Consider the following 25,607-nt stretch of genomic DNA (forward strand, 5'->3'; position numbering starts at 1 on the left):
CAGGTGGAAAGCTAAACTGTCTTCAGATTTGTCTTGTTTCTTGAGTAGGCATGAATGGCTATAAACTTTCCTCCTTGGACTGCTTTTGCTGGGTCCCATTGACTTTGGAGAGCTGTGTTTTTATTTTAATTTGTCTCAAGATATTTTTTTTAATTTCCTGTTTGATTTTTTTCACTGACTCATTGGTTTTTGGTAGCTGTTTAGTTCCATGTGTCTGTGAGTGTTTTTCCCAGTTTTATTCCTGTAATTTTTAATTTCATACCATTGGGGTCACAAAAGAATCTTAATATGACTTCAATATTCTTAAATTCATTGATACCTGTTTGTGGCCTAGATTATAACCTATACTGGAGAATATTTCAGGTTCACTTGAAAAGAATATGTATTGTGCTGTTTTGGGATGGAATGTTCTATGGATATCTATTCAGTTCATCTGGTCCAATTTGTCATTTAGGGCCACTATTTTCTTATTGATTTTCAGTCTGGATGAACTATCTATTGATGCAAAGGGAATCTTAAGTCCCCTATTATGATTGTATTATGTCAATTTTTTCCTTTAAGTCTGTTAATATTTGCTTTAAATATTTAGGTGCATATATGTTTACAAATGTTATATCTTCTGGGATTGCCCCTTTATCATTATATTGCCCCTTTGTCTTTTGCATAGGCTTTGTTTTAAAGTCTATTTTGTCTGATATAAGTATTGATAGCTCAGCTTTCTTTCATTTCCGTTTGTATGCAATAACTTTTTCTATACCTTAACTTTTAGTCTGTGTGTGTCATTAGCTCTGAAGTCAGTCTCTTGTATATGGTATATGTATGGGTCTTCCATTTTTATCCATTTATCCACCCTATGTCTTTTGATTGGCACACTTAGTTCATTTATATATATATATATATATATATTTTAACATCTTTATTGGAGTATAATTGCTTTACAATGGTGTGTTAGTTTCTGCTTTGTAACAAACTGAATCAGTTATACATATAAATATGTCTCCATATCTCTTCCCTCTTGTGTCTCCCTCCCTCCCACCCTCCCTATCCAACCCCTCTAGGTGGTCACAAAGCACTGAGCTGATCTCCCTGTGCTATACAGCTGCTTCCCACTAGCTATCTATTTTACATTTGGTAGTGTATATATGTCCATGCCACTCTCTCACTTTGTCCCAGCTTACCCTTCCCCCTCCCCTTATCCTCAACTCCATTCTCTAGTAGGTCTGCGTCTTTATTCCCATCTTGCCCCTGGTTTCTCATGACCTTTTTTTTTTTAGATTCCATAAATATGTGTTAGCATATGGTATTTGTTTTTCTCTTTCTGACTTACTTCACTCTGTATGAGAGACTCTTGGTCCATCCACATCACTACAAATAACTCAACTTCGTTTCTTTTTATGGCTGACTAATATTCCATTGTATATATGTGCCACATCTTCTTTATCCATTCATCTGTTGATGGACACTTAGGTTGCTTCCATATCCTGGCTATAGTAGAGCTGCAATTAATATTTTGATACATGACTCCTTTTGAATTATGGTTTTCTCAGGGTATATGCCCAGTAGTGGGATTGCTGGGTCATATGGTAGTTCTCTTTTAAGCTTTCTAAGGAACCTCCATACTGTTCTCCATAGTGGCTGTATCAATTTAAATTCCCACCAACAGTGCAAGAAGATTCCCTTTTCTCCACAACCTCTCCAGCATTTATTCTTTGTAGATTTTGTGATGATGGCCATTCTGACCAGTGTGAAATGATATCTCATTGTAGTTTTGATTTGCATTCCTCTAATGATTAATGATGCCGACCATTCTTTCCTGTGTTTGTTGGCAATCTGTATATCTTCTTTGGAGAAATGTCTATTTAGGTCTTCTGCCCATTTTTGGATTGGGTTGTTTGTTTTTTTGATATTGAGCTGCATGAGATGCTTGTAAATTTTGGAGACTACTCCTTTGTCAGTTGCTTCATTTGCAAATATTTTCTCCCATTCTGAGGGTTGTCTTTTGGTCTTGTTTATGGTTTCCTTTGCTGTGCAAAAGCTTTTACGTTTCATAGGTCCCATTAGTTTATTTTTGTTTTTAATTCCATTTCTCTAGTAGGTGGGTCAAAAAGGATCTTGCTGTGATTTATGTCATAGAGTGTTCTGCCTATGTTTTCCTCTAAGAGTTTGATAGTGTCTGGCCTTACATTTAATTCTTTAATCCATTTTGAGTTTATTTTTGTGTATGGTGTTAGGAAGTGTCCTAATTTCATTCTTTTACATGTAGCTGTCCAGTTTTCCCAGAACCAATTATTGAAGAGGCTGTCTTTTCTCCACTGTATATTCTTGCCTCCTTTATGAAAGATAAGGTGACCATATGTGTGTGGGTTAACTCTGGGCTTTCTATCTTGTTCCATTGATCTATATTTCTGTTTCTGTGTGAGTACCATACTCTCTTGATTACTGTAGCTTTGTAGTTTAGTCTGAAGTCAGTGAGCCGGATTCCTCCAGCTCCGTTTTTCTTTCTCAAGATTTCTTTGCCTATGCGGGATCATTATGTCATGTCCTTCTTTGTCTCTTATAATAGTCTCTGTTTTAAAGTCTATTTTGTCTGATATGAGAATTGCTACTCCAGCTTTCTTTTGATTTTCATTTGCATGGAATATCTTTTTCCATCCCCTCACTTTCAGTCTGTATGTGTCCCTAGGTCTGAAGTGGGTCTCTTGTAGACAGCATATATATGGGTCTTGTTTTTGTGTCCATTCAGCCACTCTATGTCTTTTGGTTGGAGCATTTAATCGATTTACATTTAAGGTTAATATCAATATGTATGTTCCTATTACCATTTTCTTAATTGTTTGGGGTTGGTAAGGTTTTTCTCCTTCATCACTTTAAATATGTCCTGCCACTCCCTTCTCACTTGCAGAGTTTCTTCTGAAAGTTCAGCTGTTAACCTTATGGGAATTTCCTTGTGTGTTATTTCTTGTTTTTCTCTTGCTGCTTTTAATATTTTTTCTTTGTATTTAATTTTTGACAGTTTGATTAATATGTGTCTTGGCGTGTTTCTCCTTGGATGTATTCTGTATGGGACTCTCTGTGCTTCCTAGACTTGATTAATTATTTCCTTTCCCATATTAGGGACGTTTTCAACTATAATCTCTTCAAATATTTTCTCAGTCCCTTTCTTTTTCTCTTCTTCTGGGACCCCTAGCATTCGAATGTTAGTGCATTTAATGTTGTCTCAGAGACCTCTGAGACTCTCCTAAATTCTTTTCATTCTTTTTTCTTTATTCTGCTCTGCAGTATTTATTTCCACTATTTTATATTCTAGGTCACTTATCCGTTCTTCTGCCTCAGTTATTCTGTTATTGATCCCTTCTAGAGATTTTTTATTTTTATTTTTTTTTGCGGTACACGGGCCTCTCACTGTTGTGGCCTCTCCCGTTGCGAGCACAGGCTCTGGACGCGCAGGCTCAGCAGCCATGACTCACAGGCCTAGCTGCTCCGCAGCATGTGGGATCTTCCCGGACCGGGGCACGGACCCGTGTTCCATGCATCAGCAGGCGGACTCTCAACCACTGCACCACCAGGGAATCCCTAGAGAATTTTTAATTTCATTTTTTGTGTTGTTCATGTCTGTATTTTTGCTCTTTAGTTCTAGTTCCTTGTTAAAGTTTTCTTGTATTTTCTCCATTCTATTTCCAAGATTTTGGATCATCTTTACTATCATTACTCTGAATTCTTTTTCAGGTAGACTGCCTATTTCCTCTTCATTTGTTAGGTCTGGTGGGTTTTTGCCTTGTTCCTTCATCTGCTGTGTGTTTTTCTGTCTTTTCATTTTGCTTAACTTACTGTCTTTGGGTTCTCCTTTTTGCAGGCTGCAGGTTCGTAGTTCCTGTTGTTTTTGGTGTCTGTCCCCAGTGGCTAAGGTTGTTTCAGTGGGTTGTGTAGGCTTCCTGGTGGAGGGGACTAGTGCCTATGTTCTGGTGGATGAGGCTGGATCTTGTCTCTCTGGTGGGCATGTCCACGTCTTTTGGTGTGTTTTGGGGTGTCTGTGGCCTTTTTGTGATTTAAGGCCACCTCTCTGCTAATGAGTGGGTTGTTTTCCTGTCTTGCTAGTTGTTTGGCATAGGGCGTCCAGCACTGTAGCTTGCTGTTCATTGAGTGGAACTGGGTCTTGGCGTTGAGCTGGAGATACCTGGGAGATTTTCATCATTTGATATTATATGGAGCTGGTAGGTGTCTTGTGGCCCAGCATTGTGAACTTGGCTCTCCCACCTCAGAGACACAGCCCTGACGCCTGGCTGGAGAACCAAGAGCCTGTCATCCACAAGGCCGGCCCGCGGTTCCCAGGACCGTCATGGCTTAAGCTCTTGGGGCCCCTCCAGAGACGGCAGCCTCAGTGAGGCCGCCCTCCTCTTTGGCTCTGGGGCAGTTCAGTGATGGTGGAGGGAAGAGACCCCAAGCCAGGAGTTCCAGCTCTCTAGTTCATTTATATTTAAAGTGATTATTTATAGGTATGTACTTACTGTCATTTTGTCACATGTTTTTTGTGTTCTTCTTTTAGTCTCTTTCCTTGTGGTTTGATTTTTTTTTTTTTAGTGTTCTAAAAAATGTTTTTTAGTGTTTAGTTTTTTCCTTTCTCTTTTTAAAATTTTATTTGTGTGTATCTGTTGTAGAGTTTTGCTTTGTGATTGCCATGATATATATATATATGTGTGTGTGTGTGTGTGTGTGTGTGTGTGTAATTATTCATTGACGTTATCATTGACTTTACGATTTTTGTCTTTTAATCTCTGTACTATCTTTTAAAGTAGTTGATCACTGCCTTTACTATATATTTACCTTTACCAGTGATATTTTTTAGTTTTTGCATTAAAAAATACCTTTACCATTTCTTGTAATGCAAGTTCAGTGATAATGAAATATTTTCATTTTTTCTTCTCTGGAAAATCCTTTATCTCTCCTTTAGTTCTGAATGATAAACTTGCCAGGTGGAATACCCTTGGTTGTAGGTTTTATTCCTTTCAGACTTTAAATATATCTTACCCCTCCTTTCTGGCCTGCAAAGTTTCTGCTGAAAAATCAACTGATAGCTTTATGGAGGTTCCATTGCATGTGACTCTTTGGGGTTTTTTGCTGCCTTTAAAATTCTTTTTTTATCTTTTACTTTGGCTTTTTTATTATGATATGTCTCCGTGTGGATCTCTTTGGTTGGGTTCATCTTATTTGAGATTCTCTGTGCTTCCTGTACCTGGCTATCTGGTTTTTTTGTTTGCTTTTCTTTTCCCCCAGATTAGGGAATCTTTTAGCCAAATAAATGATAAAGTCTGTGGGTGGTTTCTGCCCCTTTGTCTCTCTACTCTTCTTGCTATTGTTCCAGATGTCCCTTAAACTATCTCTTTTTTTTTTAAAATTATTTTGCAGTACCAACTGGGTGATTACCACTATTTTGTCTCCCAGTTGGCTGATGCAATCTTCTGTGTCACCTAGTCTGCTATTGACCTCTTCTACTGTATTTTTCATTTTAGTTATTGCATTCTACAGCTCTGATTTGTTCTTTTTTGTATTTTCTAATTCTTTGTTTAAGTTCTCACTGTGTTCCTCTATTCTTATCACAAGTTTGGTAAGGATTTTTATGACCATGCTTTTGAACTGTTTATCAGGTAAGTTACTTATCTCTGTTTCATTAGTTTTTTGGGTTTTTTTTTCTCTTGAGTTTTATCTTGTTAGTTCATTTGGAACATAATCCTCTGTCTTCTCATTTTTTTGACTTTCCCTGTTTGTCTCTATAAAATTAAGCTAATTGTTACTGACCTTGGTCTTGAAGGCATGTCCTTGTGTGGGAGTATCCCTATGTGGTCTTGTGTGCCCAGTGGCTTTAGTAGGAAAACTAGATCTGAAAAAAGTGCAGTCTGGGGCTGCTTTTTCTGGGAAGTACTGAGGCCCTTGCCTTGGCAGGGGTGAGCTAGAGGCAGGTGGAGTGGGACTGGAGCCAGAGCCAGAGCCGTGCATGGCCTGGGGCTTATCCCAGGTGCATTCGGGGCCACTGCCTTGATGGGGATGGGGTTGGAGCCTGAGGGGCTAGAGCGGGAGCCTCGTGAAAGAAGTAGATTCTCCTGGAGTGTGCTGGCAATGACCACCTTGGCGAAAAGGTTGGAGTGGAGCCCGAGGGGCAGGAGTTAGAGCCCAGTGTGGACTGTGGAATACAAGCACATTCCACAGTGTGGACTGTGGAATGTGCCGGCATGGTCTTGGCAGGCTGGCTAGAGGGCCAGGAATTTTTAAATCTGCTGTCTCTTTGCTAAGTTTGGAAGTAAGCAAGTCCATGTGTGCACTTTAACAGCAGAGTCTTGATTTCCTACAGCCCTCTGGTTCTCCCAGTCCCACAGGTTTTCACAACCAGCCAAGGGGGCTCATTTTTCTGGTGCCAGATCCTAGGGCTGGTGTGGCCAATGTGGGGTTCAATCTCCTCACCCCAGGAATGATCCTCAAGTTTGTGATATGCACTTCCTTTTCTGAATCACCCACCAGGAATGTGGGTCCAAACTAAAGGTCCTCTTTTCCCCTCCTACACACATCAGTGTGATCTCTTCTCTATATCCTTGGAGGTAGAAGATCCTTTCTGAGAATCCTCAGGCTGTTCTCAGAGAGAGTTGTTTTACGTATAATTGTAATTATGGTGTGTTTGTGTGAGGTTTTGAGATCAGAGTCTTCATACTCTTTTATCTTGATCCTGCCCCTATTGTTTTTCTTTGTGACACTTTTAGTGGCATTTGACTTTTTAAACTATGTAATTTAATAAAAAACAAAAAATAATCAGCAAGTAATAAATTAAAATTTGCAAAAGCATAGATTCTCAAGAAAAATAGGAGACTATACGTATTTGTGCAAGTGAATAATATCCTTTTGCACAATATGCAAAATGTGCTTGTATCCATAACTGATGTCACACTTTTCACTATTTTCCTGGCCCTAGAGGCATCTGAGTTTGCTACACATATACATATTTTCTGAAAATAGAGTGTCATAGCTACAGATTATATGACTATCTCAAAATAATTGTGATACAGTATTAAAGAACTTACTGAGGAACTTAATGGAGGCAATAAAGAAGTAGTATGATCAATGTTTAGAAGAAGGAATTACCAAGGGTGATGGCTAATTGTTATGAAGGAGAAGAAGAAAATAAAAGTCAAATATATATATGAAACTAGAGTTTGGGGACTAGGGGAATAACAACCCTGGAAATTGAAAGCAGAAGATCAGGAAGATGATTTAACTTCTTAGAGCCTCCAGGTACAGAACTAAAAAAGCAAATGCACACTCAGACCTGCTGTGTAGAAAGAATAAAAAACTGGGGCTAAGGAATTGTCAACTGTCTCTCCTTATGGGAATAGAGGTTAAAACAATGTCCCTGATCAATTGAAAAAAGAGGACAGAACTTTCTTGAGGCTCTTGACATTATTGGCATGGTGGGTTCTTTATTTTCCTGTTCAGATTGTGACAGTTCAGTAAATATTGTTGGTGATGATCTATTGCTTTCCTAGTCCCAGGGTTGTGTAGTGTCTGATAATATGAAACTAACCTGAAATGGTGATTTATATTTCCATGATTGCTTGAAGGATAACTAAATAGAAAGTCTAAATATATATGCAAATGAATTGATTAACCATTCTCACTTTTCAAATGACTTCTGTTTTGTAATAAGCTTTCACATAGACTTTTTTGATTTATCAGAAGATTTAACTGTGTACAGTATTTGGGTTTACATAGAGTAGGGTGAATTTTAATGAAAATCATTTATCATCTTCAAGACTTAGCCAACACATGTGCACGCCTGTTACTCCCTTGCAAAGTTCAGTATATTGCAGTCAGATTACATCAACTCCTGGAACAAGGACTTTGGGTTTTGAACTCAGTATTTAGAAAATATCAGAAACTCAATATAATTTTGTTTATAATGAAAATGAAGAACCAATCTTAAAAATAGTGATTATTCTTAAGCTTTTGTAATTTACTCCAAAAATAGTAGTGATAATAATGATAATAAAAATCATTTATTGACTACCTACTATGCACCAGGTTCTATGTTAGACATTTTTATACATTTGCTTTAATTCTTTTTAAACCTTATTCAGGTTTCTCTAATTATAGTATGAAAATTGAAGTTAGGAGACTATATGAGAGTAACTATATGAAAATGTGATCATTGGGCTGCAATGATAGGGGCATAAAACTCCAACCCAAGATTTACCCCTCCAAAGTTATTATTTGTCTCCACTCTCTGAAACAAAAGAGATATCAGTAAAGAATATAAACTGATCTTGTGTTTATCTGTCTTTAAAGCTCACATTTCTTGTGGTAACGCCATAGTATATCAGAAACAAATTACGGAAATTAAGCAACCTTCTCCAGAATCAACTTTCATAATGTTGAATAATTGATAAGTGAGTGAATGACTCAATGAGTATGCATTGTCATGTACTAAAATCCTGACATACATGAATGCACTAGAAGAGCTAAACATAATAGCTATGTGTCATTTTTTTATACATGAAACAGAGGTTAAGAGACGTTAAAGTCAAGGAATAAACAGTTGTGGGAGTGGAGGGATATAAGGGAGTGGATCCTGGTATAACAAACTTCAAAGCTCATTTTTTAAAATACTATGTCAAGCTACCTCAAAAATAGAAGACAATGATCCCTGTCAAATTAGGGAGGCAAAACTAGTATCCTAGTTTAAACTTACATTGTGCAGTGCAAAATAGAGTGTTGGAGGAATTAAGAAATAAGGCACTGGTTAACTATTAATTGTTAAATAACTACTAAACCCCATGTGCTATGTATAGTTTTTTACATAATATTTTATTTAATCTTTATTATAACTTTGAACATGAAGATATTATTTAGAGCATAATAAGTGTTATACAAATAGACTCCAGAAGTTACATGGCACAAAAGGATTGGAAGTTTACTTCTTGCTCACACAATATTTTGAAGTCAGTTAATAGTTATACAGATCAGCTGTCTTCCATGCAGTCATTCAGGAACCCCAAAACCGAGGGTTTCTATCGTCACTATGTGGCATTCAAGAATACTATTTAGGTCATCCCCATTACATCCAGCCAGAAGAAAAAAAATCCCTGGAGGAGAGCCATGGGGCAGGTTGATAAGGACAAGCATGGAAGTGGTGCTGATCATGTCAGCTCATATCCCAATAGCGAGTCATAGCTATACAAGCTATAAGAATGCAGGAAGGGTAGTTTTGGCAGGGCAACTATTTCCCGGGTACAACTTCCATTATGGAAAGGGAAACATGAATTTTTGAGGACAGATCTTCATTTCTGAACAAGTGAGTATAAGTGACTCCACTGGTCATATAAGAAAACCAAGGCATAAATACATTAAATAACTTGCCCAAGATTCAAGGTTCTGGAAGTGCTATTTCATAGGAGAAACTAACATTCAGCCAAAGTCAAATCTGGCCTGTCGCATATTTTACTGATAAAGTTTTATTGGAACACAGGCATGGCCCTTTACTTATGTATTATCTGTGATTGCTTTCATACTACAATGACAGGTTTGAGTAGTTGTGATTAAAAAAAAATTTGTATGGCCTGCAAAATCTCAAATATGTTCTATCGGGCCCTTTACAGAAAACATTCACTGACTATATTGGTTTTCTATTTTCCAAAAAATTGTCACAAACTTGGTGGCTTAAAACAACACAAAAGCATTATATTATAGAACTTTTATAGCTGAATGTCAGATGTCACAAATGGCTCTTAGTGGGCTAAAGTCAAGGTGTTAGCAGGACTACATCCCTTAGTGGTAACTCTAGGACAGAATCAGTTTCCTAGTTTCCTAGCCTTTTTTAGCTTCTAGAAGTCTCCTGCACTCCTTGATTTGTGGTTCCCTTCAGTCTTCAAAAGCAGCAGTGGTTGGTGGAGTCTTTCTCATGATGTATCATTCTGACACTGATTCTTCTGCCTTCTTCTACACTTAAGGGTTCTTGTGATCATATTGGGCCCACCTAGATAAACCAGTATAATCTCCCTCGCCTAAAGTCAGCTGATTAATCACCTTAATTTCTCCTGAAACCTTAATTTCCCTTTGCCATTTAATCTATTGTAAAATAGTCACAGTTTCCATGGGTTAGAATATGAACATTTTCAGAATGTTATTATTCTGCCTATAATACTAATCCCTACTCTATATCCTAAATAATCTATTCTTTTCATTCTACTACCTTCTTTCTCTAAAGGAGAAATAAGGCTTTGCTACAGTAAAAAAATGAATCAGAGTGTCAAAGGATGTGTAAAATATTGATGGGTAGAAAGAATGGAGAATATTACTAAAATGGGAAAACACTTAGAGAAGTTGCCAGGAAAAGGTCATTAAGTCAGAAATATGCAGAGCATGGAATGGATGAGAGTTTAGAGATCTGAATAAAAGTAATACACAAAGACTCTCGAAGTTGTATCTAACTAAGTAGAGGAAGATTATGTAAGGTTTTAAGAAAATAAGAAAATCACCGTTCCGCATCACAAGGTTATGAAAGAGAACCTTATTCTACTCTAGGGAAAGGTGAGAGGTATACAATATAAAATAATTTGCTCTTTTGTTTTTCAAATTTGGGAGGGCTAGTAATAATAGCTCTAATAATAGCATATTTTTAAAAAAAAAATCTTATCATGTTTCAACCTCCAAGTGTGTCTTCAGGAAGGAAGTGCAATGCTGGTTTCTAGCCTCTCCCTATGATTTAGTCAGGATACGATAGACCATGCTGCTGTATTGAATATCTATTCTGTATAGAATCCATTATAGACATTAGTCTTCAAAGAAGACTATTAGAGTCCCCAAGTTACAGATAAGAAAACTGAGACCCAAAGCAGTTGGTAAGTTTGAGGAAACAAAGGTAGTAAATATTGAACCTAAGTTTTCTATCCCAAAGTGTCTGAAACCATGTATTTATATTATAGAGTCAAGGTAAATAATGCAAATTTCCATATGTTTTCTCAATCTCTTGGAGCCTGAAATCTAGATCTATTGTAGAACACGTCAAGCCTAGCTGGAAATACTTAGGCATAGCTGATACCTATGATTTGATTTTTCCTCTTACTTTATTGATTGCCAATATTTAATAATAAATAAACTATATGTTTAAAAATATGGGGATTTAAAAAATGCATAAACAAACCCATTTGCAAAGCATCATTTGAAGATTGGTTCTATGGGTCTACAATGCTCCCTTTTGTATTTTGAATTGCAAGAGCATTACCACCATTTCTACAGGTCAATGTGAAATTCCTCCACCTGACCTAAATACAGAAAAGAATAAATTGCATTTTCAGTATCATTGAAATAATTAATTTTCAATGTCACATTCAATCATCATAAACTCAGTACCTTCCTCTTGGGAGAAGAATTATTCTAATTCCTGATGTATCATTTTTGTCATTTTGAAAAGAATGTGCCCACTGATACAGAGAGTTATGAAAAAATCTGCATGTTAGAGGTCCATTGTACTCTTTTGAGTCTCTGCTTGAATTTTTGATCCACAAAATAATAGCAATGATGATAATACTATTAATAGGTATAATTATTATTTTTGTAGTACTTTGTTGTTTGTAAAATGTCTATATTCAGTGTCTTGTTTAGTTAGGACAATAGTCCTCTGAGTTGGGGAAATGATGATAATCATTTCTATGATATAGATATAGACGGTCAGGGAGGTTTAGAACATTTTCCAAGGTGATGCAGTTGTAGGTAGAAGAGCTGAGAATCAAACCTGGAGCTCTTAAGGAAGGAAAAAATCAGATAACTTGTGTACATATTTTTAGAAATTATATAAACAAAGCATGTCCTTTCTCCTCACTAGTCTGTTAACAGAGCTGACCAAAATATAATAGCTAATTTGACTGATTCTGATTTCAGTGCTCATAGCTTCTGGACTCATCTGCCCATGTTCAAGTACTCCTGCCCTTTGATGCAAAGGCTAGCTGTATTCTCTTCTATTTCTGCTATAGTAGAAAACTATAGGGTGGATTTCTCATTTAATTTTCGATGAGGCACTGACCTCCTTCTCCATCCCAATCCCCATTTCACTTAATATCAGTTGTTTCTTCTCACAGATTCACGTTGCTATTTTAGCATTTCTTTAAGCTCCCCTTTGCCCTTTGGTTCTATTCTGAACCTGTATGTTAGCCAACACTCATCTCCTTGATGTCCTAGTTGAAGTTTGGATAAAACATTTCCCTGATCTGAGAAAGATTGTAATGGGGGTAGGGCAGCAAGGAAGAATGAGAAAGAAAGATAATTTAGAAAGGGTACAAATGGGCACATGGTATAAATTTGTTTACTTGAAGAGGAGGGGCCAAAAAAAAAAAAAAAAACTTAGAGAGTCTGATATAACCGAGGAAAAAAAAGGGCCCAGGATGTGAAGGAAAACATGATCGGAAGCCTATGGTAAGTTGCAAGTGTTTTGAGTTGTTGGGTCCATAGATCCAAGTTAACTTGAGGAGAGAAAGAGATTTAAAATTTGTGAAGGAATATGAAATACATGCATTAGTAATAACTATGCTCAGCAGTGTTCCCCTGGGTCAGCTTGTGAACTCAGCACTTCCATCCCTCCTTGAGCAGCTTGCAAATCAGAAAATGTTTGGGTGAAGTCAGTAGGTTAGGGCTTTTTTGGACAGAAGTCACCTTGTTCAAACTGACAGTAGAATCAGATACAATTATTTTACTAATTTAACAAAATTGTTAATAAGATGTTTGCTCAAGTTGTAGCTGAATCCAGTGCTCAAAAACTATTGCGAGGAATCTGTTGGTCTCCATCTTTTGGGTCTGCTTTTCTCTGTGTTGGCTTCTTTCTCAGGAAGGAAATTCCATCTTAGTGAGCACTCCTGGTTTATTTTCCATTCTATCTAGCAATCCCAGTATAAAAATAGATTCTCTTTCCTTGCAGTTCTTGCAAAAAGCCATAGGATCAAGGTTCGTTGACTTGGAGTAGGTCACAATCCATTCATGAACAAATCACCGATTGGGATTGGCCTGGGTCTAGAACATGTGCTCACACCTGGAGCCAGGTGTAAAGCCAAGCCATGGACTTAAAGTGGGGAGAAATAATTCTCCAAAGTATACTTCAGTACTATTATTAGAAGAAGTGGGAATGGATGTTGAACAGGCCGAAAACAATGCATATGTTCCACAGATAACTAGATACAATAGTTATTGAGTGCTTACTATGTACTAGCTATTTGTAATTGCTTTACATAAAATAATTCAGCTAATCTTTATAACAACCTTATATGAAAGAACTATTATTATTTTTTATGGAGCACAGAGCAGTTAAGTAACTTTCTCCCAAGCCACAAATGGAATACTGCCTTGCTCACATATTCTGAGCATCTGAGCATGGTTGTGGCCCAGCAAGATGAGACCAGAAAGACTTACCAGGTGAGAATGCAAACCTATTATTCAGGGACACACCAGGCTGGCTGTTGAGCAGCCAGAGGGCAGCTCAGGAATGAAGAGTGAGAATAACACTGTAGGTAAGAAAAGCAGATATCTGAAAGCTGACTAGCATAAGGAGAGCGAGACCTCAGGTAAAACACCTTTTTTAGATAGGGTACAAATGAGGATGAACAAAAAGTCTCCTCCTCTCCCCAGAAGGTTGTCATATTTAGGCTGGAACAACGAAGATAGCCACTGAGTCCACACCTTTTATCATGGTTCACCCTCATGCCATAGCACTCCCCTCATTCCTTATTCAATGGAACTTCTTTCTGTTCCTCCACTCAAAGTTCTTTCTTGCTTCCTGACTTTCACATAGACTGTGTGTGCCCTGAACTCCCTTCCCATACATGATTCCCTAGCAAGCTTCTACCCATTCTTCAGATCTCAGCCGCAATGACTCTTGGGGACTCTAAATTAAGTCCCCTTTCTCTAAGCTCCCAAGCCTCTGGTATTTTCCCATCAAAGCACTAATCACATGTTACTGTAAAAATTTGATTAATGTTTGCCCTTGCTAATATACAAAAAGTCCTCTGAGAAGTGTTTTCCAGCATCTAGCTGCAAGACCATAGGTTTTATTTCTAGAATTTTATATTAAATTCCCTTTCCCTTCTATTTACAATTTATTTTTTTTATTTGTGGCTAAACAAGTAACAAATAACCCCTCTTCCCCCTGCACACGCCCATACACACACAAACACACACACACACACATCTCACCCTAAACAGTGTTTTTCAGTTAAAAAGAAACAGTATAAGAAGACGTGGCACATATATACAATGGAATATTACTCAGCCATAAAAGAAATGAAACTGAGTTAGTTGTAGTGAGACGGATAGACCTGGAGTCTGTCATACAGAGTGAAGTAAGTCAGAAGGAGAAAAACAAATACCGTATGCTAACACATATATATGGAATCTAAGGGGAAAAAAAGTCATGAAGAGACTAAGGGTAGAACGGGAATAAAACACAGACCTACTAGAGCATGGAATTAAGGATATGGGGAGGGGGAAGGGTAAGCTGTGATGAAGTGAGAGAGTGGCATAGACATATATACACTACCAAACGTAAAATAGATAGCTAGTGGGAAGCAGCCGCATAGCACAGGGAGATCAGCTCGGTGCTTTGTGACCACATAGAGGGGTGGAATAGGGAGGGTGGGAGGGAGGGACACGCAAGAGAGAAGAGATATGGGAACATATGTATATGTATAACTGATTCACTTTGTTGTAAAGCAGAAACTAACACACCATTGTAAAGCAATTATACTCCTATAAAGATGTCTAAAAAAAAAAAGAAAGAAACAGTAGTTTAGGCTTAAGGTAAGTGGAGCCTTTTTTCTCCTTCCTGTTGATTTTTCCCTTAGTTTGGAGGGTGTGACTTTATGACAGCAGTCCTAGCAAAGGTCCTCCACCACTGCGTAAAGCAGAATGGGCTAATTAACTAATACTCAGACTAAGTAAATGCTTATGGGAAGAACTGAGTAGCGGCAAAAATAAACAAAAGGAAACTAATATTTTTAAAAGCTTTCCAGCTCTAAAGATCTTAATGTGGTCCTGCCCACCAAAGACAGACAAAAAAGGGCAAGGCAGATGGAAAGAAACCTAACTCTTATGATTCAGAATGCTATTCTGTTCTTGAATATTATTCACATTTTTTTTTCCTGATCAACTTCTTGACTGAGGGAACTTTATCATGGAGCACAGTAATCTCATAGAAAACCATTTATAACTTTGATTTATAGCTAGGCAAGGACCCAGAATCCCCAAATACAGAGCTGCTATAACATTTGGAGAATGTGGTGTGGCTTGAGGAACACATAGTGAAAGCCCACCAGGAACATCTCTCCAGTCAAAAGAATGGTTAGGTTATTTAGCTTGCTGCAGAGAGAAATGGTTTACCCAAGGGGAACCTAGGTGGGAAGAGTGAATCAGGAGTAGCTTACTATAGGATTTGTGTTTGTGTTAGAGAAGTCTAAGCAGGAACCAGTTTGGGTTCCGATGTTATCAAAAAGTGAGGGCAGGGACTTCCCCAGTGGTCCAGTGGTTAAGAGTCTGCCTTCCAATGCAGGGGGCATGGGTTCAATCCCTGGTCGGGGAACTAAGATCCCACATGCTATGCAGTGCGGCCAAAAATTTAAAATAAATAAAATATAGTAAATAGCAATTAAAAAACAAAATTTTAAATGTGAGGACAACTGGATATTATAATAAATTTAAATTTGGAGGCAAGTAGAATAGAGTGAGAATTGCCATAGTAAAGACGCAGCAATCACTCAAAGAAAGGCGGTGTATATCAGGAGATGAGGATGGTTAGTCATTTCTTTGGTCATGAGGAGTCTTGTCTACATCTATCCAAACATGGGCAGAGTGGCCTAAGTGTTGTCCTGGTTTGAGCATTATTTATATTCTATTGGGAACACTGCACTCTGATTGTTAACAGGGTTGTTTTCCACTTTCTCACTGGTTTAAATTAGAAGACAAAAGGGAAGTTCTTTATTTCTTGTTCTCTCTCTTCTCTCTGACCTCAGGGTACAATCTTCCTATGGTAATGTGATAAGAACATACTCACCCGTACCAGAGGGAAAGAAGGTGGAGCAAACCTAAGTGAAACATTACCCTTGACAGACCACTAAGCCCTGAGCATGCCTCCGGAGAAAGCAGAGGGAAGATGTGGTTCTTCCTTTCTTACAGAAGTGAATCTAGGCCTCTCACTGATCTATGACCACAAAGGTGAAGAGTGGAGGAAATCTCATTGCTCTACTAGCTTTAAGACACAGGAACTCAGCCCACTTATTCAATATGTTTCCACAAATGTCTCTGGTTTAGATCAACCAGTTCAGCAATACTGCCTCCCTTAAGAGGACTTGGTAAGAAAGTAGATACAGATCCAGTTCAGAAACAGGGAAAAGCATCTTTCAATACTACTTTAAGACAGAAGAGTATCATGTATAAAGACATGGGCTTTGGAGCCAGAAAATGTAGAATCGCTAGCTAATCCCATCATTACCTTTCACGTCATGTTAGACAAGTCAATAAGACTCAGTTCCGAAAGCCTTATTCTGAACGTCTGTTCAATGAGGTTGTTGTAAGGATTAAATTAAGTAATATATAAGTGTTTTTGCATAGTCCTTGACACACAGTGTACATGCAGTAAAAGGTAGCTGAGTTATGGAAGAGACCACTAGGTTGACATACTCCAGAAAAAACAATGCTGGAGTAAAAGGAGAAATTTCTTGATAGTGATGACCTGTTTTGCCAAAAGGTTTCTTTATTCTGTCTGAGATTCTAGTCAGTTCCTCAGGTGATGACTTAATATGCAAAAATTAGAGAAGTACAGATAGTACTATCTGCCTATCTGAATAGTAGTAAGATTGAGGTAATTAATTCATGTATCCTTCCATTCTTTCATTTACCATGTATATTTTGAAAGCCTTCTATCTCTCAAACAATGTGAGGAAAACTGCAAATTAAAAATGAAAAGATGGTCCTTGTCCTTATGAAACTCTCAGCTATTTTTGAAATTGATATTTCATATTGATAATATAAATCCTAAATTTCTGTTATTAATTTAAATTGCCTAAATTGCAGATGTAGGAAGTGTCAGATGTTGTCCATAGCACAGTCAGGAGGTGTGGTGAAGTGACAAAGTTGGCACTGGACAAGAGCAGTGGACAAGGACTCTGAACTTCTCTGAACTTCTTTTCCTTCATTTTCAGAATAAGAAAAGTGGAAAAGATGGATGAGAAAGTGTTTTCTGAATAAAAGATCAGATGCTTTATTATCTATGCTGTGAACAGAGCTAAGAGAAATTTGGATCTGGCAATTTTAAGAAGGGAAATGTCCATTCTTGTTGCATTGAAGTGTATTTGGGTCTTGCTTAGCAATAGGTGGCTGCATTCATTGACCTCTAAATATCTTGGGCAGCCTTGAAGTCGTAAGGAACACTGAATTATTGGAAATTCATTTTGCTATAATTCTAAAAATGAATCATCTTCTGATTAAAATCAGAACACACTCTTGCCATTTGTTTTATCAAGGTTTTTACTTTTGCTTCTCTAATCAAAATATAACACCTTGACAGTCAAAGTAGAATAATGCTTTGCAAGGCAGTCTTTTTTACTTTTGGTAGCATCTGGTAGGGAGCCAGTACAGCAGTTTGTACTTAATAACAATGCCACAGTCTCAGAGTTAGAGACACAACACCAATCCTCTCTCCATCATGAACTTATGGAATTGATTTGGTCATGTCACTTAACCCCTCTGCCTAACATTCCTAAAAAAATAAAGGAAGAATTTGGAATAGTAATATTTTCTCATAAGGAAATTGTGAAAACTGACAGGTTTGCGTGTTCTTGATATGCAGGTTACTTTCATTAGTTAGAAAAAGATATTTAATTTAATAATAGGCCAAGTATTTTGGAACACTGTGTTATCAACAATTCTTCTGGGTAAAAGAATATTTACAAGCTTTGGACTACACACTGTCGTTGGTAGATTGAAATCAATAGAGCATTTAAATGTTATTGATTTCATTTCAAATTTAAGGGTGACCTGTATATAAAATACACTGAAACTGAGCTGAAAATATATAATCTTATAATGTTTAATGACATTCAGAATGGGGTTGATTTAGAGATATTTTTTAGAGGAAAAAACATAAACCTTGTACTTTTTCTCTTTCAAATGTTTAATAAATACATATTTATTAAATTATCAAAATAATATTAACAACAGCTACCACTTACTAAGTGCCTACTTTACAGCAGAAGTTGTGCCCATATTTTCTTACTTCTCACAATAACCCTATAATATACGTATGATATTTTTTAGTTCCCTTTCATAGATAATATCAGGTGCCTGGTAAATGATGGATTTGGGCTTTGAAACCAAGAGTAGCAGATCTAAACGTTTCTGCAGTGTTCATGATAACATACTTATTCATAATTTATCTGAGGAGGCAGAAAAAGATCAGGCTTGCCTTGAAAGAACTTCAGCCTTCCAATTGATGAATCAAGTCCCCCATAGAAATGCATGTTCTTGTTAGTCTTCTTTCCTCAAATCTGAGAAGACCCCTACCATTAGCCTGTGACTAAGAAAACACAACAGAATTGGGTTGAGTGACTTCTGAGACCAGCTTAGGAGAAGGCTTGCAGCGTCAAAAGCTTTATGGAATGGTTCTTCTGAGGGTTCCTCAGCCTGATCATTCTCTTTCTAGCTGGTCAGTCTGGCCCCTAACAGGTTCAATGCCAAGTTTCTCCTAAGATAATCATAACCTAGATTGATGTCCATGAAGATGATTGAGAGGAGAACATAAGCAAATGGAAGAATCTTATGCTGTCGTGTTCTGAGTTCCTTCCTTTTTTCAGTGGGAGTGTGTTTTATGCCCAGTGTCAGGCCCTGGTGATGTAAGGATGAATGAAACAAGGTTCCTCACCACTAGATACTCACTGAACAGAGGGAGACAGAGATCAATTGGCAAACAATTTTGAATAGAGATGGTGAAGGTTTCGAGAAACTTTTCAGGCAGAAAGTGCAGCAGGTGTGGTAACTCCTACCTAAAAGAGTTTTGGTCCTTGGTAAAACAGGTAAACCATGTGTCCGGACCCAGAGCTGAGCAAGAGATGGGGGGAAATAAGAGTAGATGAAGGTGGGAGTCAAGCAGAAGACTATGGAGGGCCTTTTATGAGAAAAGAAGGAAAAAACAAAAGCAACAAGATAAAGGGGTGCAAGCCAGTCTTCTATGAGGAAAGTTTTGCTAAAGTCCAGAAACTTTCTGGGTTTGAAGAGTCCACACACTTTTCTCAATCCTAAAATATTAAATTTAATTTCCTATGAGACAGTAAGCTGTTAACCATTATTCCTTTGCCATTGGTTCTAATAAGGAAACAGAGGGCAGTGTTAAATTAACTCAAATTTAAAAATTATTCAGAGTACAATATCATAGGCACTGGGCAAAGACGTGAGCAAATTAACATAACCTTCACATTCATGGAGCTGAGAAATCAAAACAAAGGCGATACTATGAAATAGTGGGGGAATTTGGAAAATCCGTTATGAGTTAAGATCATTTCTATACCTGGTAACCTCTAAAATAATATTGACTAACATTGGAGCTTAGCATTTCTCTAAGCTGTTTACACTATCGATTTATTTAATTTTAACAAGGTATTTGTAATTTAGGTATTGTTATATAATATGTATCTGTGCCTATTTTAAAGATGAAGAAATTGAGGTACAAGGAAGATAAGTAACTTGCTCAGTGTTTCACAACTGGTAACTAGCTGGTGGAAAATAAATTTGAAATCAGGCAATTGGGTTCTAATATCTTCCCTTAGTCACTGCAGTATACTACTTTGTGTTGTTTATGGTAGGGGTTTTCAAATTGCAAATTTCCCATTGCACATTCTTCCAGTGCCCTACCAGAAATGACATGGGTTTATGGTGGGGCTCAGGAAACACAATTTAAACAGACACTCCAAGTGATAGTGAAGAGGGCTGTCCTGGGACTATACTTGGAGAAACACTCTGCTAAAGCATAGACTGGCCACTTGTGGGAATGCAAAGCTACTGTGATGAGTTTTAGTGACACTTATTGCTGTTGCAGGGAGAATCACATGTATATATATATAAGTGCTGAACCTGGCATCCTACAAAGCCCCTGGACTCCTCCCAACTCTTCAAAAAGCATACACACACACACACACACACACACACACACACACACACACACACACACACACGCATACATAAACTTCCAGAAGGCAAAGGAATGCATCAAGACTTGGCCTGCCACTTCAGGAAGGAAGTTCTTTATTTTTCCTTTATGTCAATTATAAGAAGTGAAATGTGGCCAATTCTTGCCTATCCCAGGCTGCTGGTTAAAATCTTCTAAATTAACTTCACTCTATTAAAATGCTAGTTTTATTTTTAATTGTATATTTCCAATTCCAAGACTAGTTATTTTAAAAGCACAATTGAGACATGTATACTTTGCAATATTACAACTGTTCTGTGAAAAATAATTTATAAATATGGGTTGCCAGCTGAAAATGATGAAACCAGTTTGTTGCAGAAATTGTCACACAAAGCAACTCCCCAAGTGCAATATTTTCTATAAATGTATCACAAACCTGTGTATATGTTAATCAGGGTGACATCTTATTTGATACCTATGGTAACCATTTTGATTTTGGCACTTTCCTTCTGATTTTGTCAGTCTGTAGCCTGTATAATTTGCTACGTGGCACAGCAATCACTCCTTTGGAGAATAGTGATGGTGCATACAGATGAATTCTCTAGACAAAATATCATATCAACTTCCCTTATGGCAAAGGACATGAATCCTACTCATATCATAAAGTGGTTTCTTTTCTGAATACTACCTATAGAAATCAATGCCCAGAGGTAGTCAGTGACTGAAGATAAAGTGAGTAAAAGGCATTTCTAGAAGGTTGTTAAACCCAATGTAAGGGTTATATGCAAACCTCTTTCAGAAATTTAGTTAAATTGCAGTGGATTTACCCCTCTCTCTCTCCTTCTCTCTCTCTCTCTCTCCCCTCCCTTCCTCCCTTTCTTCTTTCTTTCTTTTTCTATTTCTCCCCTTCTCTCTTTCTCTTTCTTTCTCTTTTTTTCTTTAAGTTTGTCCTGGATATGTTCATTTTCACTCAATTTTATCGCTAAGAAATAGCGAAGGGAAGCTATTGTAGATTTTGTACTGTGCTCAGGAATTGCACGGAACTTAACCTTTAGATTACAATGCAACATTATAGTCCCATAGCCTTTTTTCTACAAGAGAGTTAGGTAACCTTGCCAAGTTTATTCACCCACTTATTTATTAGTTTATTCAACATAGTTAATTAAGCACCTTCTATGTGCTGCTAGACTCTGAGCTGGACTGCATAGCCTGTAAGTAATGGATTTAAGATTTGCACACAATTTTGCTTGACCCCAAATTCCAAAGTGTAATGGGTTTCAGCATGAGAACATTGTTGGTAAAATCTCTTCATATCAGTTATTATCTGTTTCACTTTGGAATACTTCCCTGTCTCAAACAAATGCATTCCAGTTTCATCTCAGCTTTCCAGTCTTTTCCAAGAAATTGAGAGTCTTTAAAATACAAATTAAAGAATATCAAACAGCCTTAATAAAACAGGAAACTCAATGACACTTGTTAATGAAAAGCCTAGGAGATATAGCTTCCTTTGGGAATGGGTGCATCTAGGTGCCAAAAGTATATCATCATGTATTACTCAATATCATCCCACCTAGCCTTTTCTTTCCCTCCCTCCTTCCCTCCCTCCCTCCCTCCCCCCCTTCTTTCCTTCCTTCCTGCTTTTTTCTCTCTACTTTTCTCAGTTATGCTTTCCAGTAGGTTGGTTAGAGTTTTCAGATTTCTTATGCTGAACTCCAGCAACTCCTTTCAAATTACAAGAGACAAAGAAGGACACTACATCATGATCAAGGGATCAATTCAAGAAGAAGATATACCAATTGTAAATATTGATGCACTGAACATAGGAGCACCTCAATACATAAGGCAAACGTTAACAGCGATAAAAGGGGAAATCAATAGTAACACAATCATAGTAGGGGATTTTAACACCCCACTTTCACCAATAGACAGATCATTCAAAATGAAAATAAATAAGGAAACACAAGCTTTAAATAACACATTAGAGCAGATGAACTTAATTGATATTTATAGGACAGCCCACCCAAAAACAACAGAATATACTTTCATCTCAAGTGCACATGGAACATTCTCCAGGATAGATCATATCTTGGGTCACAAATCAAGCCTTGGTAAATATAAGAAAATTGATATCGTATCAAATATTTTTTCTGACCACAATGCTATGAGACTAGATATCAATTATAGGGAAAAAAAACTGTAAAAAACACAAACACATGGAGGCTAAACAATATGCTACTAGATAACCAAGAGATCACTGAAGAAATCAAAGATGAAATCAAAAAATACCTAGAAACAAATGACAATGAAAACACGATGGACCCAAAACCTATGGGATGCAGCAAAAGCACTTCTAAGAGGGAAGTTAATAGCAATACAATCCTACCCCAAGGAAAATCTCAAATAAACAACCTAACCTTACACCTAAAGCAATTAGAGAAAGAAGAACAAAAAAACCCAAAGTTAGCAGAAGGAAAGAAATCATAAAGATCAGATTAGAAATAAATGAAAAAGAAATAAAGGAAACAATGGCAAAGATCAATAAAACTAAAAGCTGGTTCTTTGAGAAGATAAACAAAATTGGTAAACCATTAGCCAGACTCTTCAAGAAGAAAAGGGAGAAGACTCAAAACAACAGAATTAGAAATGAAAAAGGAGAAGTAAGAGCTGACACAGCAGAAATACAAAGGATTATGAGAGACTACTACAAGCAACATTATGAAAGTAAAACAGACAACCTGGAAGAAACGGACAAGTTCTGAAAAAAGCACAACCTTCCAAGACTGAACCAGGAAGAAATAGAAAATATAAACAGACCAATCACAAGGACTGAAATTGAAACTGTGATTAAACATCTTCCAACAAACAAAAGCCCAGGACCAGATGGCTTCACAGGCGAATTCTATCAAACTAAATAGAGAAGAGCTGACAGCTGTACTTCTCAAACTCTTCCCAAATATAACAGAGGGAGGAACACTCCCACACTCATCCTATGAGGCCACCATCACCCCTATACCAAAAGCAGACAAAGATGTCACAAGAAAAGAAAACTGCAGACCAATTTCCCTGATGAACATAGATGCAAAAATCCTCAACAAAATACTAGCAAACAGAATCCAACAGCACATTAAAAGGATCATACACCATGACCAAGTGGGGTTTATCCCAGGAATGCAAGGATTCTTCAATATATGCAAATCAATCAATGTGATACATCATAGTAACAATCTGAAAGATAAAAACCATATGATTATCTCAATAGATGCAGAAAAAGCTTTCAACAAAATTCAACACCCACTTATGATAAAAACCCTCCAGAAAGTAGGCATAGAGGAAAACTACCTCAACCTAATAAAGGCCATATATGATAAACCCACAACCAACATCATTGCCAGTGGTGAAAAACTGAAACCATTTCTCTAAGATCCAGAACAAGACCCACTCTCACCACTATTATTCAACATAATTTTGGAAGTTTTAGCCGCGGCAATCAGAGAAGAAAAAGAAATAAAAGGAAACCAAATTGGAAAAGAAGAAGTAAAACTGTCACTGTTTGCAGACGACATGACACTATACATAGAGAATCCTAGAGATGTTACCAGAAAACTACCAGAGCTAATCAATGAATTTGGTAAATTAGCAGGATACAAAATTAATGCACAGAAATCTCTTTCATTCCTATACACTAATGATGAAAAATCTAAAAGAGAGATTCAGAAAACACTTCCATTTACTATTGCAACAAAAGAGTAAAATATCTAGGAATAAATGTACCTAAGGGGACAAAAGACCTGTATGCAGAAAACTATAAGACACTGATGAAAGAAATTAAGGATGATACAAACATATGAAGAGATATACCATGTTCTTGGATTGGAAGAATCAACTTTGTGAAAATGACTACACTACCCAAAGCAATCTACAGATTAAGTGCAATCCCTATCAAACTACCACTGGCATTTTTCACAGAACTAGAACAAAAATTTTTACCATTTGTGTGGAAACACAAAATACCCCAAATAACCAAAGCAATATTGAGAAAGAAAACAGAGCTGGAGGAATCAGGCTCGCTAACTTCAGACTATCCTACAAAGCTACAGTAATCAAGATGGTATGGTGCTGGCACAAAAACAAAAATATAGATCAATGGAACAGGATAGAAAGCCCAGAGATAAACCTACGCACATATGGTCACCTTATCTTTGATAAAGGAGGCAAGAATATACAATGGAGTAAAGACAGCCTCTTCAATAAGCGGTGTTGGGAAAACTGTACAGCTACATGTAAAAGAATGAAATTAGAACACTTCCTTACACCATACATGAAAATAAACTCAAAATGGATTAAAGACCTAAATACAAGGCCAGGCACTATAAAACTGTTAGAGGAAAACATAGGCAGAACTTTCTGATATAAATCACAGCCAAATTCCTTTTGACCCACCTCCTAGAGAAATGGAAATAAAAATATAAATAAAGAAATGAGACCTAATGAAACTTAAAAGCTTTTGCACAGCAAAAGAGAACTTAAACAAAATGAAAAGGGAACCCTCAGAATGGTAGAAAATATTTGCCAATGAACCAACTGACAAAGGATTAATCTCCAAAATGTACAAGCAGCTCATTCAGCTCAATATCAAAAAAGCAAACAACCCATCCAAAAATGGGCAGAAGACCTAAGTAGACATTTCTCCAAGGAAGATATACAGATTGCCAACAAACACATGAAAGGATGCTCAACATCATTAATCATTAGAGCAATGCAAATCAAAACCACAATGAGGTATCACCTCACACCGGTCAGAATGGCCATCATCAACAAATCTACAAGCAATAAATTCTGGAGAGGGTGTCGAGAAAAGGGAAACCTCTTGCACTGTTGGTGGAAATGTAAGTTGATACAGCCACTATGGAGAACACTATAGAGGTTCCTTAAAAAACTAAAAATAGAACTACCATATGAACCAGCAATCCCACTACTGGGCATATACCCTGATAAAACCATAATTCTAAAAGAGTCATGTACCACAATGTTCATTGCAGCACTATTTACAATAGCCAGACTTGGAAGCAACCTAAGTGTCCATCGACAGATGAATGGATAAAGATGTGGCACATATATGCATTCGCATATTACTTAGCCATAAAATGAAATTGAGTTATTTGTAGTGAGGTGGATTGACCTAGAGAGTTTAAAACAGAGTGAAGTAAGTCAGAAAGAGGAAAACAAATACCGTATGCTAACACATATATATGGAATCTAAAAAAAAAAAATGGTTCTAATGAACCTAGGGGCAGGACAGAAATAAAGATGTAGATGTAGAGAAGGGACTTGAGGACTTGGGAGAGGGAGGGGAAGCTGGGACGGAGTGAGAGAGTAGCATTGACATATATACACTACCTAATGTAAAATAGAAAGT

Source organism: Physeter macrocephalus, chromosome 7 (genome assembly GCF_002837175.3).
Source record: "Physeter macrocephalus isolate SW-GA chromosome 7, ASM283717v5, whole genome shotgun sequence".
Classification (NCBI taxonomy): Eukaryota; Metazoa; Chordata; class Mammalia; order Artiodactyla; family Physeteridae; genus Physeter; species Physeter macrocephalus.